Source organism: Lepisma saccharinum, chromosome 27, assembly GCF_977018435.1.
Source record: "Lepisma saccharinum chromosome 27, izLepSacc3.1, whole genome shotgun sequence".
NCBI lineage: Eukaryota > Metazoa > Arthropoda > Insecta > Zygentoma > Lepismatidae > Lepisma > Lepisma saccharinum.
In genome coordinates this window covers 12240948-12255966 of record NC_139255.1, presented here as the reverse complement: position 1 = coordinate 12255966, position 15019 = coordinate 12240948, and positions in this window count along the sequence as shown.

The following is a 15019-nucleotide window of genomic DNA, read 5'->3' as shown; positions in this document are numbered from 1 at the left end:
GGGATTTTCCCAACATAGTTTCCCTGGTGACACCAACTTTTCAGCAGCCAACATGCTCAAGTGCTCACCACATAAATGTGAGTACGTTTTGAAAAAATCAAGTTGATCAGAGCTATGGCAAACAAAAATTATGTAGTTAATGTATTCAACTTAAGAAATCCATGTCCTTATTATCAACATTGGCTACTTTATCCTAAGGACATACGAGCACCATTACAAAAATGGAAAATTGATATTGGACCTTGCTACTCCATACCTCCTTTCTGTAGTTATTATGCGTAGTTTTATAACATGCATTAACAACAAGTATTTAATGAAGTACAGCATACAATACTTACTTTCATACATCTCACTGGACATGATTAATCTCTTATGCCAGTAACTACTGGACTGTGTCATGATACATGCATGTTACTGAACACAAGAATGTTTATCTTGAAAGAGATAAATTGCGGAAATAATCACACTCTTAATTTATCACACTCTGAAGTGTTGTTCCTTTTTCACAGAAAGGTTTCTCCGAACTGTAAATTTATTTTATATATTCTCCCAGTTGTTTGCAGTGCTGTGAGCACCTTATCATCGTCTTCGATAACTTCTAAAAATATCATTGCACAATGGGAATGATTTTCAGTATTCTCAAAAGAAAGTTTTAAGAGTGTGCAACTACATTCATGAAGTGTTGGGACTAGCAGAACAAGAAATTTTCACCAGCTTTTATTTTTATTAAGTAGAGATGCTATTATGTTTCACACATTGTCAATTTTTGTAAGTAAAATCACTCAACAAACCATTGAGCTTAACACAAATTAAAAATGATGATTATTATTATTATTTCCACTTTTTAGAGAGAGCAGTCACATGCTATAGACATGTAGAAATAATTATTTCTTGAGACAGAGACATGGAACCTAACAAGCAATGTAAAACACAACCTTACAAGAAAATATGAATGTTTTATTTAAAAAATCCCCACATTGTGAGGAATCATCAATTTAGATTAAAATGGCACAAAAACGAGATTGATCACTTGGTGAAAGTAGTAACTGAAAATATGCTGTGTTTTCAATAAAAAGTGCATTTACCTCATGTGAGCATTAGCTACGTACAAATAAAAAAAGGCTGCGACCTTTTTCACCAGGTGGAGAAAATTGCATGTAGGGCTATTTTCACTAGTAAAATTATTACCGGAATCATAACATAACATAAGTAGGTTAGGATAATTAGGTTTAATTATCTGATTATTTCCGCGCATGTGTATAATTATAAAAGTAAGAGAACCACACCTGGTCCACCTAAACCACTCAAGCAAATAAACCCGAGAGGAATTTAAAACATAAGTTATTGTAGAAGCATAACATCACAGATTAAGTTATACACATGGAACTTGCCCCTCACAGAACAGTATATAATATTATTAACATTTCATTAAAATTCCTGAGTTTTTATTTTAAACAACAACTGTTACCCAATTACAATCAGAAAGTTCGATTTCGATACTGAATGCAAGCCTGTACTGATGTATGAAATGAAAGGAATTTGGTTCGCGTTTGGTGATACTTCCTGACGACTTTTGAAAAAAAGCTTTGATACGTATTACGCAGTTCTTTCGTACAATGTTAAATTACGATTTCATTAACTACATTAGGCAACACTTACCGCATCCCTAAAAAAATATTCTAATGACAAGAATCAGACGAAACAATTTGAAAATTTAAACAGACAGGTCGGCCGGATGATGCTACTTATCCAAATTAGAAATTAAATATTGTGTAAATGAAGAGTAGTAGAATTCTTGCATTGCTGGTACTATTTGTAAATATTACACGTATTCTTCTCACATTCTCGCAATACAATTTAGTAGAAGAAAAGGTTCGTGAATATGGACACGAATTTGACTTCATCCGGTTCGCTTGGCACAGTAGAAACACAGAATACTAACTACGGTCAACCAATCTCCCATAAGACTGAAATAGCCCTGGGTTTGTCTTTCTTTCTATCATCGTTACAACGAGCGAAATATTTATTCCTGTGTAACATAATACAGTAAACTTTCGTTAACCCGGACCCCGATAAGCCGGACTTTGCTTAATCCGGACAGGAAAAAAAAAAGCAGAATGCAAGGTTATGAATGTGGCTGGAAGTCAACAATCGCATTCGTCATATTGCTGTTACATTTCACTGTACTGTATAGTGTATTTAGGCCTATGCTTTTTAAATATACCATAATATACGTGTTTTGTTGGTATAAATGGAGTTTTAATGCACTTTCTACTTTTATTTTAGGTTATTTCAGTTAATCCGGACTTTCGTTAAACCGGTTACATTATCTCCCATTAGTCCGGATTGACGAGGTTTTACTGTACATACATTGGAAAATCATGTAGCAATTTAAGCTAAGGGATTTCTGTTATTTTGATAACATTATATAGGTAATAAATAAATGCAAATCCAAAACGTATGCTTTAACAGTAAGATTTAAAGTAAGGTAACTGAACCAGGGTTGTTCAAAAATTTTAATGGGTTCCAATGGGTTCCGCTGCAGGACCGGAATATTTTTCTCGCTCAATTTAAATTCGGTCCAAGTTGCCTATTGTTACATTGAAATAAGGTTCCTGGACCGTATTTTAATTGTTCCTGAAAAGAAGTTCCTGGACCGAATTTAGTTTCATTCGGATTAAAGGTTTCTGGACCGTATTTATATTGATCCGGAAAATGGTTCCTGGACCGAATTCAAATGCTTTAAATATGAAAAGAATATACACTGTCTGGAACTCATTTATGTTTGCTGATTTTCTATCCGAGTCCGGGATTGAATTTATTTACAATTAAATTCACCAGGGTTGGCCAATCAAAAGTGTCCGCGAGTACGTTTTACATTACAATGGCACACTGCGGTTGCAGAAAACGTAGTGCAGGGAATAAATGAAAACGCTGTTGTTATTTCGGGGGTCAGGTTCAAAAACTCCCTTGTCGAAGAGTTACTGTACATAACGCAATGGACTATATTAGTGTGGCGTCACTTTGAGTTCAAACAAATCAGTCACGTGTTGCTCCGACATCCGATCCAGGAACCGCAGCCAATAGGAGCCGTCGATGAGGTAACGTGGGGCTGCTGTGTTTCCAGCAGATATCACAACAGGAACGGGTAGTGCTGCTACAACCAAGTGAAGGAACGCGCGCGAGAGAATGGAACTACATGGAGAGGGCCAACGGGAATGCATCGTTTGCGTTTCACCCATTTCTACCTTCTCGAGATAGTCAGCACCTGGATTAGTTTTTCATGCTTACAAGTTGATAATTGTTTATCCTCAGGTCCGTACTCGGTCCAAGTTGCTTATTATTTCATTTCAACACGGAACTTGGAGCCTATTTAAACTGATTCGGAAAAAAGGTTCCTGGACCGTATTTAAATTGATCCTGGAATAAAGGTTCCTGGACCGAATTCAAATTAGTTTGGATAAAAGCTTCCAGAACCGTATTTAAATTCATCCGGAAAAAAGTTCTTGGACCGTATTAAAGTTGATCGGGAAAAATGGTTCCTGGACAGTATTTACCCTAGACCGAATTGAAATACTTTACAGATAAAATGGTTCTTTACTGTCCAGAACACATTTACGTTGCCGATTTTCTCTCCTGTACCGGAATTGAATTTAATTAAAATTCCTGAACCTTTAACAATATTGCCCTGAACCCAATATGGCCTACGTAAGCTTTGCTATTGTTTCCATTAGCGTACAAAGTCAGAAAGATAAAACTAATTGAAGGATTCGATGGAACGTTTCGGGAAGTTCACTTACAATTGTAGTCAGTTCCAAATAAAAATCATTGATGCAGTGAATATTTTGTTAAAAAGTATCGTTTAGGCCATATTGGATACTTATGTACCCCAATATGCCTTTGTGTTATATTTTGTTCTTTCACATAAAAAAATGCAACATAAATTGAAAAGAGAGTACCAGCATTAAATTTTTATGAGTACAAAATTATATCAATACACATATGATTTATTTTTATAACGACACTATGCGATTATACACAGAAGTAACATACTTTATAAATCAACGACAGGGCAGTGACGTGTCATAACTTGTCACCAGAATTCCATGGATAATACATCACAGTCTGAGCAAATGAAAGGTCCTTCATCATCTTTAGTGACTCCCAGACACACTACGTGAACTTAAGAGTAACAAATGTCACATTGGAGTTGTCCTTTACGATATATTTCTTTGTAGGCCATATTGAGTCCACGTTAAATAATGTTCGTTTTTCCTTTGTTTTAAACAGGACATTAGATTAAAGTCTACACTAAGTACATTGTTGTAAAGTGCAAATTATGATTTATCATAATAGAGATATAAACACCTATCACTTGGAAGATGTAGTAAGTAATAACTTGACTATTCAATATTAGATCATGCAAAACACAATCATGAGGTCAAGCTATTTCTTTTCTTTCTCCTCAAGTTACAGCACTATGGTCCAACCAATAGGTTCAATCATGTCACTCGGACAGTCTAAATGACATACTAACGACATCTGTTGAATTAAGCTTGTAACTACTTGGAAACAGCAAATTGGCCATATTAGGTACTAGGCCATATTGGGTTCAGGTAACTTATTTAAAATAACATTCATTATTATTTTTCTGATTTAGATCCGTAAATATGTAACATTGTCAAGGTTTTTATTAAACTTGAGTCGCCCCTGCCTGAATTAGTCCCGAAAATTCCCAAGGCTTTCCACTCCGAGAAATTACGGCCATATTGAAAAATCCACACCATATTTTACATTTGGTTTCTGTTAAAGCGGCCTTATTATTTGCCTCGAAATAATAGGTTTGTCTCAAATTACGTGTCCTGCTTTTACCCATTATTAAAGTTAAGAAATGAAACCATAGCATTCTCAATAAAGCCAGTCGCAGATGAAACGTAGCTCAGTCCCGAATTGTCACTAAATCTGCAGCTTTATTTATTCAGAATTGTATAAGAGCTGCCTTGGTATGAAGTCAGAAAATAAATACAATCTGTCCCAGGTATCTATGGAGCTGGCAAAAGAAAACAAGTCTCTGCGTATGTCGCGACACGAGACGGCTCCACCAATGAACACGGAAGAGGGACGGGATTGCGTGGAGGGGGAAAGATACTACAGTTACCAGCCTTTGCAACTGCGTGTACTGCTTCGCTCCGCCCCTTCTCTGCACTATGTGCGGCCACGCTCCAGAAATACCTGGGGCAGGGTATAGTTATTGCTGCAGCCGCTATCGGCACTTCTTAATACCAAACACAGATTGCATCATCCTTCATTTGTTGTACCAGTTCTTGTGCTCAATCACTCGATTCTGACGCATGAATTGCTTACTTGCATTGTTACTTTCGGTTAACTAGTTAGTAATATGGACAAAATGTCGCGCTTCTGTGTGAATAATGCACACAATTTTTGTTATAGTGTGTGGCGAATTTTCATTTGCTTCACAAAAGCGAAATACTTTCACTCGAAATAAAGACGAGTCTTATAGCATAATAGTAATTACTTAAATGAAGAACGAATCTCTTAGGTAACCAGGTATCTGCATTTATCGTACATAATTATTAATTTTACTACAGACATTCAAGTATTTACAACGTAATTCTGGTGATGAAGGAAACGCAGGCCGAATACAAGAACAAGGTAGTCTTATGTGGAAGATAGCAAGAAGTGGAGATGGAGATGGTTGTGAAGGTACATTTAAGTGCTTATAACAACTAACCAAAGTACATATATTATACAGTCACCAGCAATATAAGTGGGAGAATTAGATCCTGAAATACTCCCTTCCCTACAATGCATTATGTGTTGCCTATCTTCACGGCGCTGACAGAAGTTGCCTACAAAATTTGCTATTAAAATCTTCTTATTGTCACAGAGTTAGGCAACACACATAATGCATTGCAGGGAAGGGAGTATTTCATAATGTAGGTGTCCCATTTTTATTGCAGGGGACTGTACATTAATTTTCTCCAAGTTATGGAATTCGTGTTCTGTGCAATATGTAAGGAATAAATAAAATGTGTGAATTTGACAGTAATTTTTGAATTGTAATTAATATATTTGGTTTTGCATTAAATTATTATTTTCCTCCTTTGAAATACGCACATCTCTCACCTAATCACAACTTTCGTGAAAAGGGGAATTTCTGTTTCATGGAATATATTGAAGGGGAGAACTTCCTCTATCTGGAAAATTTCAGGAACTGAAGTAAAAGTTTCAACGAAGTCCGAAACTTATTTTTCATTGGTTGATGAAAGTGAATGTTAACTACGTTTGGACTATTCGAAACTCAGAAATTTTCTTGTAAATGTAAATTATGTTTTATTTAGAGAATCACAGTAAAATATTTCTATCATATAGAATTTTGACATTAATCATCCAAATATAAACACAGTTTGTCCACATATTGTGTTAGCAGTCAATTTTCGCTCCAATTTTGAATGTTCTTGTCCAAATCTTTACATTAAGGGCCATTTCATTAGGTTTGAATCTAACCGACGTATGTATTCTCTAATTCATGATATGATATACATACTGTGTTTAAATATGACGCGCATCGAAGAATAACTACTTTCACTTTACGTTGCCATGAGTTTGCGAACCCTCACTTGTTCATTGGTTGTTTTCCAACTTACAGATAGTACCAGCATTCAGTATTGTGCAACTTCCCATCGGAGGAAAATTTCCTCTGTTCAAAATATTCGGCAAAACGAAAATTTCCTTTTCTCCGAAAATTTTACTTCGTGAGAAATCTGATATAATGTCACTCTGGGAAACTCGGCGAAAGAGGATTCGGCGAAACGGGAATTTCCTTTCCGCCGAAGATTTTACTTAGGTGAGAAATCTGACATAATGCTGCTCATTGCCATTCGGCGAAACAGGAGGACAAGATCGTGGTTCATTTCTTCATTGACGAATTGTTCGTTTATAGAAAGTCACTGGCAAATACAATCGCGGAGGCGAACTCCTAATGAAACTCGGTTACTTCACCTACCCATTGAAAATCCAGTTCTGTCATCATTCTTACCAAAAGGCGTACTTGAGATTTCATTTTGGGAGATATATATACTAGCAGTCAGTAAACTCAACTATTTCCTTGTGCTTGTAAAGTACTTTGAACTTACCTAGATCATTAAATATTATTCTAACATTTAGACATAATTTAGAAACGAGCGCTTAAATTAAGAAGTACTTAAGTGATGCTTCTGTATTTCGTTGATAATTTAGAAACTCGTACTATATTTACATTCTAAGAAAACCGAAACTCATACACGGAAAGAGCTATCGAAAAAATAACATCGAAAATTGGACGGAAATTCCAATTGTAATGTTCAAACTTAATGTCGTTCTAATCTACCCATATGTTTCTTGTGAACATTTTAATAGTTGCAAAATATCAGCAATAGGCCATGCAAACTTAAATGGAAAACAACCTGCTGTTGTCTCGGGTTATAAGGATTTTCAGTTGCAGAGGAAAATATTTGATGAATGGACCATTAATGGACAAAAAAAATTGTATTTGTTCCATATTTACGAAATGGTATACTGTATGCTTTGAATTTCATTTTCTTTGAACGGATAAAAACATCCCTTGCAGCAAGGGCGTGCCCCCTGAGATTTGAAGAAAGAGTAAATTAAATTGGAATGGTGAAATTGTTGCAATTCATTTTTAACAAAACATATTGTTTTCTTTGACTTACAGGCTGTAAGTTACAGGAACTATTATTAATTTTTATCGTTATTATTACTATTGTTTTACAGTATTCCTCGGATTAGAGGTACCATGAAAGACAGTAGGATTTAATAGTCTCTGACTCTGATTGATATCTGTTCATCGTGAAAGAGTACAAAAGGTAAGAATTGTTTGTTCATCAACAAAGTGATAGGCTAGATGTTTATTGAAAGGAAGGAAGGCGAATCCTGTTTCTATCGAAATAGTAGACTCAACTCTGAACTTGTATACAACGCCAAAGCTTTTTTAATCCAATCTAAATTTTATGATTTGTAATTATTAGTAGTAGTAATAAATAAGAATAATAAAAATAATAATAGCAATAATAATAATAATAATAATAATAACAATACACCTTTTTATGACTTTGCCCCTTGAGGAAAAATCATGCGGGCACACTTGCCAGGCAGGAATATAAATAATGATTTTTAGCCGGGGATAACTTTGTTGGGGGATCACCGGCATCACTCTGTTAATTCTTACCTGATTCTACACATAACAAGTTCATTTTATTTCACAGAAATTCAATTGCCAGTACAGATCAACGCCATTACAATGTTTAATGTAACGTCGTCTTTAAATCTTGGGAAGCCACCCCGATGGCGCAGTGGTAACGTCGTAGGGTTGTAATCAAGGGGTCCCGGTTTGTACACCCGGTGGAGGCACATAGTGGTTCGGATCCCACTTTAAGCTGTAAGCTGTAGGTCCAGTCCCGATTAGCCTTACTGTGCATAAAGTGGAATAAAACACCAAATTAATCAATCATAAATCTTGGTGACGGAGGGAGAAGGCAGACGGATTTTTGAGAGTCGTCAGCCCCCATGCCCCCCATAATTGAATTGATGGTAAATGAAATAACTTGTCATTTGCCTGACACTCAATATCATTGAAGCCGGAGCGCCCTTCCCTTGCCCAGCATGTTCATGAGAACATGTGAAGTGTTTTATTGAACACGAGACACATACATTGGCATTTGACATTTGCATCGGAAGTGTATCAGGTGGCAGAAAAACCACGTGTAATGACACCCGGTGACAGGTGACAGGGAAACATCTATCACGAGCTGATGCAGTTGCTGTACTGGATTCAAACTGTCATAGTCGTGGTTGACTGATAATACAGAGCAAGTACTTCTCACTTCCACAAGTTACAACGAAGCAGTGACAGTAAACGCATGGATCGCGTTTCTAGCAAATTACTTGCATTCCATTGCACCATTCAAAAAATTGCCCGAATTACATGCTCACTCGATGTAGCCTAAGTGAACGTAAATTGCTGGCCATATGCATCAGTGCTTTTTTCAGCTGAATTTAGTCTAGGACAAGGCAGTTAATATACATTCGAGTTACTGTTCTGTGAACTCATTATATGCCAATAGTGTGCTTCCTTTATAACTAAATTTCTAAAAAATGTCGTTATACGAGGGTAACTATTTATATTTTGAGCCTTGGCAACACTGATTGAAGTTAGGCGCGATTTGATGTTTGCAAGGAGTCATCTGGCATTATTGACCATAACGTACTGCAAATATTTTGTCAATAGCTTCATTTGTGTTGTTTATGTTGCCTTGGAGATTGCGCGACAACAATAAAATGGAATTAACTCGTGAACATTTTCGTGCGATAATTTTTTACGATTTTCGACGTGGATTATCAAGACAAGAGTGCATCGATCAACTTACTTCCACATTTGGCGATAAAGCCCCATCCTTTGCCACTGTGAAACGCTGGTATAACGAATTTAATCGTGGCCGCCATTCGCTCACCGACGAGATTCTCGAAGATTGTCCAAAAACAGTTGTTGTTCAAGAAAACATTGATGCTGTGCAAAACCTAATACTGCAAGATCGTCATGTGATATACTGTGAGTAGTGGGATTGGTACTATTATAAACTCAATTTTAAGTGTAGAAAAGGCGAGGCTATTTGATTGAACAATCAGATTTGCTTACACTTAAAACAAAGCCAAGAGGGGCCCATACCCCAATTTTTCAGGTGTGATATGCTCTGATTTTTAAGAAATTCTGAATTTCTAGTGTAGAAAAGGCGAGGGCTCAACAGATAGATTTACCTATACTTAAGACAATGGCAAGAGGGGCCTATACCCTAATTTTTCAGGTGTGGAGGTTCGGGTTTAAGTCCTCATAAAATGTGAAGCTTCCCCTGATGGCAAAATGATAATATTGTTGCCTTGTAAACAAAAGGCTCTGGGTTCGAGTCCTGATAAAATATTTAAGATTGAAATACATGTGGCAAAATAATATCTCCACAAGTGAGATTTTGAGAATAATTACTGCTAGTTGATAGCCCCCAGATCTGAAAACCTCATCCCTCCTCTGCTCAGACAGATTCGGCCATGTGTGTAAAAGCTATATCTGTGTGATTGTTGTTTATAAACTTGTCAAAAATATGGCTTTTTTGTATGAAAACATGCAATCCTGAATACAATTCTGGTTTTGTCTTGTTCTGTTAATATAAACACAAGTGAGACTTACAGAATATTTATTGCACAGTTCAAAATCCAATTTTGAATTGTATTTAGTTGATATAGAGATGGGGTTTTAAACCTGGTGAAGTGTGTTGCACATCAGCAAAACTATCACCAAAACCTAGTTACTGCTGTTGTTTGGGTATAAAAGCACCAGCTCAGCAACTAACTGCTGAACCCAACTGATATTTTTATTAAGTATAAAGTTTTGAATTGAAGCCCAGAAAATCTTATATAATAAACAACAAGAAAAAATGCCAAAACAAAAATATTGCAATCAGTGTAATAAAAATATATCTAGTTCTCATTGGGCAAGGCATTGCCGTATTTGTAACTCTAAGAAATGCAGAAAGGCCACAAAAATGTGTCCAAGATGCCATAAAATATTAAGCAAGGCATATTACAAATGGCATAAGTGTAATTCTTATGTACAGTCATCAGTATTGCCCTCACAACCATCCACATCTGGTCTGAAAAGGAAGCATGAAGCACCTGTTAATGCTGGACCTGCAAAGCAGCCACGCTATGAACCACACATCCATAGCAGTTTTAATGCCCAACTTAGGGATTATCGGTTTGTATCAGAGCCAAGATGTGGTATTAAGAATTTTTTGAACAGTAAAAAACCTGATATACATGCAATTCTAAATGCACAAAATAGCTCTTATAAGCTGTCCCTCAAATTGTATACTCAATATAAGAAACCAAATGGCACAAAATTTACACAGCCCCACATAACAGAAACTGTACCTGTATATTCAAATGCAAATTCAGACACAATAATAAGCAGGTTGATAGATCAATTGAACATTAAACACTCTGAATTTGCAGCAAAAGAGTCTGGATGGAGCCTATGCGGCTCTCCACACAGGTTATATGTTAATATTTCTGAATTCAGCCCATTACAAGGATCTACATATCTGCCATTACCTGCCAATATTAAAAACAAAAGAGCCGTGGTTAATATAGAAAATACCGACCAGAAATGCTTTTTGTGGTGTATATTAGCTGCTTTGTTTCTAGTTTCAAGGCATCCTGAGAGAATAACTTATTACAAACAACATGAACATTTTTTTGACGATGCAATGAAGGGCTTGGAATATCCAATATCTGTTCAGAATATTGATAAATTTGAAAAAAGAGCCAGGGATATGAATGGTAGACAATTATCTATTAATGTATTTATTTGTTCCACTGGCAATTGCCCGATAGAACCTCTCAGAATCAGTACAATTGATGATGAATCTGCTATTCCGATTGATTTGCTCTTAATTGAAGGGGATGGCAAATATCATTACACTCTGATACATAATCTTGAAGCTTTAGTGAGGGCACAACTAGACAAATCTAATAGAATATTTAAGTTGTGCAGAAGATGTTTAACTGTATTTGATGGTCAAAAAATGGCAAATAGGGTTCGGGAAGAGAATGCAGAAATTGCTAAGAACAAATTAATTGAGCATCTGAAATACTGTGGGAACCATAAACCTGTTCATATGGTGATGCCTAATCCAAGTGAAAATTGCAAATTCAAAAAATTTGAAGCCTTGTTGGAACACCCAGCATATATTGTCTGTGATTTTGAATCAATCCTCAAATCTCTTGCATCCTGCAATCCAGATCCTGAGGAATCTTCAATTACACCATACCAGCTACATGAACCTTCCAGCTTTTATTATGTGGTTGTACAGGATGGTGTTGTTACTAAAGAATATTCATACATGGGGCCAGATGCCATCAAAATATTTGCACATAAAATAGAAAATGAGTGCCGTGACATAGCATCTAACATCTTATTAAAATCAAAGCCTATGTTGCCTTTAACAGAGAAACAGATTGAAGATTTCAACAAAGCAGAAAAATGCCCGGTATGTGATTCTGAATTTTCAGATACAAATATCAAGGTGAAACACCATTCTCATACAGATGGTAAATTCAAAATGGCCCTGTGTAATAGCTGTAATATTAAGATCAAGAGACCAAAATTTGTCCCCATATTTTGCCATGGAGCATCCAATTATGATTTCCATCATCTGATCAGGTACGAGGGGTTTGACAAGCAGAATTTAAATATTTTAGCTGAAAATGATGAGAAATATATATCTATTAGCAAAATAATTAAAGTTAATGGTGTTCCTATTCACATAAGATTTCTTGATTCTTACAGAATTTTATCTGCTAGCCTGGCTACACTGGCCTCTCAATTATCTGATGATCAATTCAAAATCACACGTGCATTGTTTCCAAATCAGGACCTGAAATTAATTAGGCGGAAGGGTGTATATCCATATGATTATGTTACAGATTTTTCTAAATTTGATGAGTGCTCCCTGCCACCACAAGAAGAGTTTTACAGCAAAATCAGAGGATCCGGAATCACTGATGAGGATTATCACCATGCCCAATTGATGTTTAACAATTTAAAATGCCGGATATTTGGTGATTATCACATGGCATATTTGAAACTTGATGTGACCCTCTCAGCAGATATATTGCAGGCATTCAGAAAATCTTCCATGCAAAATTATGGGCTGGACCCAGTGTATTTTTACAGTGCCCCGGGCCTAGCATGGGCTGCAATGTTTTTAAACACCAAAAAGCAATTGCATCTGATCCAGGATCAAGATATGTATCTGTTTATGGAGGAAAATATAAAAGGAGGTATGGTGCAATGTTCTCAGAGATATGCCAGAGCAAATAACAAATATATGCCTGATTATGATCCAGCACTGCCATCAAATTATATATTGTATGTAGATGCCAACAGCCTCTATGGTCACGCTATGATGCAAAAACTGCCATATGCAGGGCTTGAATGGGTTGAAAATTTCAATATTGAGGATCTTCAGAACTTTGATGACAGTAATTATGGCTTATTCTTAGAGGTTGATCTGACAATTCCAGATCATTTACATAACAAATTTTCTGATCTGCCCCCAATTCCTGAGGTTCAGTGCTCACCTGGCTCTAAACAGAGGAAATTGATGATGACACTGGAGGCAAAACAGGGCTATGTTATATATTACAAGAACCTCCAGTTCCTGATGAAACATGGTGTTCAAGTAACCAAACTTGGCAAAGTTTTGAGGTTCAGGCACTCAGAATGGTTGAAATCATATATTAATACAAACACGGAGCTTCGAACATCTGCAAAGAGCCAATTTGATAAGGCCTTGTTTAAATTGATGGTCAATTCTGTATATGGCAAAACAATTGAAAATGTCAGAAAACATACCGATGTTAAAATAATTACTGACCCCAGCCTGAGCAAAAAATTGGTTGCAAAGCCTAATTTTAATTATAGAAGAATTTATGATGAAAATATGGCACTTTTCAACATGAAAAAAACAAAGATTAAGTTTGATAAACCTATTTATGTAGGGGCTGCAATATTGGAATTGGCCAAATTACATATGTTAATATTGTATTATGATGTGTTGAAACCTTTTTATGGTGATAATATAAAATTGATGTACATGGATACGGATAGTTTTATTCTTGATATTAAAACAGAAGATGTTTATCAAGATATTTCCCAGCCTGAATTGTTTAAATATTTTGACACCAGTGAACATACAGAGATTCAACAACACCACAACAAAAAAGTGCCTGGCAAGTTAAAAGATGAGACACTTGGTGATGTTATTGTGGAATTTGCTGGGTTAAGTGCCAAGATGTACAGTTTTAAAACATGTAGTGGTGTTGCTGCTAAAAAGGCCAAGGGTATTGGCAAAGTGACTGTTGACAAAGAGCTTAGCTTTGAGGATTATAAAAAATGTCTCAAATCCCAGAATTTAATCAAAACATCAGAATCCAGAATCCAGAGTGTGGATCACTTATTGACTTCAAATGTTGTAAGAAAAGTGGCTCTGGACCCACATGATGATAAGAGATGCATTTTATCATGTGGCATTCATACTTTACCATGGGGGCATTGTGATTTGAAAAATGGCAATCAATGCACAAGCACAGAGCATGATTTGAAAAAATAAACATGCCTATGAACTTATTTGGGTTCAAAAAACAAGGTATTATGGACCTGCCAACCCCACAACCCTCTTCTGATATGCTGTCTAAACTGAGTGGTTTCTTAATTATTCATCTGAACAGCATATTTACAGATGTTGATGATGAGACAGGCAAAACATTGTACATATTTAACAATAATTTAAATCATTATCAATTACCTGTAGGTGGGCAATTGCAATTTATTACAACTCCTGAGGGTGATGTTAAAATTTCAGTAGGGAGAAATATTTACAGAATTAAGCACTCAAACATGATTTCTGGCACTGTTTATACTGTTTCTGCTGGTGACTGCTTATATATTGAGGTCCCTGGATCTTATGATAAGCTTATACCCTTTTTTATAGAATTAAGAATCAGATACTCTATAATAAATAACTACTAAACAAAATGCCTAATGATATTTTTGGCCATACAAGACATGAAGATCACAGTGATGAGATTTTGATGCTTGATGTCAGAGTCAAGAAATTAAGAAGTGATTTACAAGCTTTACAAACTACACTCAATGCCAGCCTATAATTAGAAATTACAAATTTACAATCACAATGCATGGACCCTCTTCTTAAAATTGATTCTGAACTCAAATTGTTGCTTCAGAAATATACTGACCTGGCCACATTGGATAATTTTCAAAGTTTAGAAGAGGCTGTAGCAGCTCTTCAAGCCAAATTTAAGACCCAGGCCACCAATTCTGAGCAATTGAAACAACAATTGGAAGAGCAGATAAATAATGTCCAGA